The sequence below is a fragment of the Chrysemys picta genome, unplaced genomic scaffold, assembly GCF_011386835.1.
Source record: "Chrysemys picta bellii isolate R12L10 unplaced genomic scaffold, ASM1138683v2 scaf1734, whole genome shotgun sequence".
Lineage (NCBI taxonomy): Eukaryota > Metazoa > Chordata > Testudines > Emydidae > Chrysemys > Chrysemys picta.
Window position 1 is genome coordinate 6479 of NW_027054440.1, and position 3412 is coordinate 9890.

General features: G+C 54.7%; 1 long non-coding RNA gene across 1 annotated transcript; it reads left to right on the plus strand.

The window, feature by feature from the left end:
* Positions 1-719: 719 nt before the first annotated feature.
* LOC135980064 (uncharacterized) lies at positions 720-2770 on the plus strand. Its single transcript, XR_010597285.1, has 3 exons — positions 720-781; positions 2210-2261; positions 2693-2770. It is a non-coding gene; the product is annotated as an uncharacterized LOC135980064 (long non-coding RNA).
* The last annotated feature ends 642 nt before the right edge of the window (positions 2771-3412 follow it).

A 3412-nucleotide genomic window follows, 5' to 3' on the forward strand; every position in this document is an offset into this window, starting at 1 on the left:
GCCTGAGCCTATGCATGGACTCTCATCCTACAATCCAGCCCCTCAACAGATACATCGCAGCTTCTGACTGTGAGCCATTCAGCTACAATGGGGAGGCCTAGATGCTGTAAGTGAATTAACATGTAATGATAGAAAGACAGATAGATAGATAGTATAAGCTATTCTTTCTACCATCTGCCGTACGGATTTGCTCTGTAGAGCTTGCTGTCCCTGTTACTCATGGGTATTTATGTTGCAGAGCCCCACATGAGAGAGGGAAGGATTTCAGGCCCAAGGCCCAAGTTGGGCAGGAAGAAGCACACGCTCACCTCAGTTGCCTTCTTTGCTGAGGTAAGTTTTGTTGACTTGTTGAACTGAGATTGCAGAGCGTTGCTCAGTCCCATATTCTCACAACTGGCAGTGCCCCATATGTATGTCTGGGGCACCTTGCATCCTCATTTCTTGACCTGTAAGTGGGGTGGCCTGGGGTTTATGTAAAAGGCAGGGATTGTGTTGAAACCATAATCATCCAGATACTTCTGAGGAAATCCCTCTGGAACAGTGGAAATAGCGCAGCATTCGGCCATCAGTCCCTCGGTAATTTCCCAGATTGTGACTGCGTTTGATTTCCCGTGAGACGTCTTGAAAACTGCTCTCTTTGTTGAGAGGCTGAACCTCTGAAAGTTCGCCCTGGAGAATGTAAGCATTGATAGGAGAGCCGTTGTGTTGATTCCCTAGGGCGCACTGTCCAGCACGCCGGCAGACAGACCCAGATCAGAAGGCCTGGACTTGGTACGTGAACGTAAGTAATATCCTTAGATTAGTGCAGTGAGGAAGCAGAGGTCCCAGGGTGTGGGTCAAGGAGATGGCAATGGGGACGCAGACGCCCTGTCATGACACCAATGGGGTCTAATTTGTACTGCGTGCTTTGGTCATCCACTGTGTGATCATCCTCTTCTGTAATGGGCGCCATCGGCCTGTTGTAATGGCTCCAACACCACCCTCCTCCTAGCCTCAGGAGAGGGAGGTGTTTCCAAGGGAGAGGGAGCATGGCTGCGGCATCCCCGAGGCTTCTCTGCTTTATGCTGGGGGCTGGCCCAGTGGCCAGATGGCCTCCAAGTTGGGGGGGGGTGCACAAAAGCGGCTTTCAGGCACATTCTCACGCAGCTGCCAGGATCTGCACTGAGCCTAGGATCTGCAGAACCATATCACAGTGTGCAGTCCAACTGCCGGATTTGACTAGTAGCCTTTTAAAAAAAAAAGTTTTGAGGTGCAGAAGGACAAGGAAAAATGTGACACCCTGTCCCAGACCCTGAGCTATTTCTGTGGTACAGGGGTCCCTTTACGAACACAGCAGCCATCTCCATACAGCAGCTAACAACAAAAAAAAGCTTCCATGATCCTTAAATCCTGACCCTGTCCCTCTTCCATCCTGCGCTGTCCTTTATTACACAAAGGCCTTGTCTACACTTACGTCAGCACGTAGGGTGCGTGTAGCTACACGTGCAAGGCTGTGGTAGGGAGGGCAGCCAGGCTCAGCTCGGGGAGCTGCCGGTGCCATTCCGCACTGCCTCCCCCGACCAGAGCCTTTCCCCACTGGAATCTTTCACTGCTGTGGGGAAAGGCTCTGGCAGCGGGGAAGGGGCAGGACTCTACCCTACTAAATATAGCAGCGTAGACACGGGAGGCCCTGCATGGGCAGGTAGGGTGCATAGCCATAGGGTTCAAGCGTCCCTTTACTTGCCTTAGCCAGGCCTCACCATCTACACTGCTGTTACACCCGTGCTAGTAGGGTCGAAATAGCCCCAAGTGTAGACCTACCCAAAGCAACCACCTCTGTTCCTGGAGTCCTAATTGACTGCGCTTGAAGAGGGTTTGGGATTGCAAAGGAAGGCAGGGTCCAAGTTAACACCCTAGCCCAGCAGCAGTCCCTCTGGTGGGAATTCGTCCTGGGCTCACTGCAAGGAAACAGTTCCCCCTTAGTTAGGACTTTGTATTGTTCTTCCAAAAAAGTAAGGCAGAAACTAGTCATGTAAGCCACTCCCCACAGGGTGGCGCTGATGCTCTGCCTCCCCTACGTTTTTCTCCTCTTAGGTCCCTTTGCAGCGAATCAGATTATGCCCGGTCTCTGTGCCCATTGATGCAGTCTGAGTAGCAGGAGCCCTTCAGCCCCACGGTGACATGGGCTGTTATGTGTTTGAATGATTAATCCTTCCTCTTCCTATTCCAGGCCAGAAGGGCTGAGGTGCTGTTTCCCGAGGAGCTGTTCCAGGACTAGCGAGGTAAGCACAGACACGGGCCGTGCACTACAGCTCTAGGTACACCCAGGAGCGCCGCCAGCGTTTTTGCCGCCCTAGGTGGCGGAAGGTCCCGCCCCCGAAATGCCGCCCCCGACAGGCGGCAGAAGGTCCCGCCCCCGAAATACCGACGACAACGGGGGCAGCCGACGATCCGGACGCCGCGGTCGCTGCCTCCCAAATGTTAGCACCCAAGGCAACCACCTAGGTTGCCTAATGGGTTGTGCCGGCCCTGGGTACACCCCTGTAACCCTAGAGGGGCAGGAAACGTGGTCCTTTCAGGTGGAAACGATGGTCGTTTTAATATGAGTGTCGAGTGTTTAGATGCAAGCTGGATGGCTAGAAACAGAGAGTTTGGAAGATCAATATGTAGCTGAAGATCATTGTTTTTACTGGGTTTTTTCCCCCTCTCATAGGAGCCTTTCCAAGCGTCACAGAAGGACGGGCCAGAGTTAACACGGCATCGAGTTGTTTGTTGCATAATAAAGCTGCTGCTGATTTCCAAGTGTGTGCGGCCAACTTTCCTCACTGCGCACTAGGCTGCGTGTAGCCATGTGACTGAGATGTCGGCCTTCTCTTTTCTGGGCACTGCAACTTTAATAGTAGAGGAATCTTGCTGGCTGCCAGCATCCTGGCTAGGGTTGCCAGGTGTCCGGTTTTCGACCGGAACACCTGCTCGAAAAGGGACCTGGCGGCTCCGGTCAGCACTGCTGACTGGGCTGTCAAAAGTCCGGTTGGCATGGGGCTGGCAGGCTCCCTACCTGGCTCCGCGCATCTCCCCGCAAGCAGCGACATGTCCCTCGGCTCCTAGATGGACGGACGGCCGCAGCCCCATGCACAGCCCCCACCCCGAGCACTGGCTCCGCATCCCCCATTGCCTGGGAGCCGCGGCCAATGGGAGCTGCAGGGGTGGCACCTGAGGGTGGAGACAGCGTGCAGAGCTGCCTGACTGCGCCTCCGCCTAGGAGCCAAGGGACATGTCGCCCTTTCCCTGGAACCGGCTGAGGTAAACACCACCCGGAGCCCGCACTCCAAAACCCCTCCTGCACCCCAACCCCCTGACCCAGCTCTGAGCCCCCTCCTGCACCTAAGCTTGGGGATTGGTCCTGCTTTGAGCAGGGGGTTGGACTAGATGA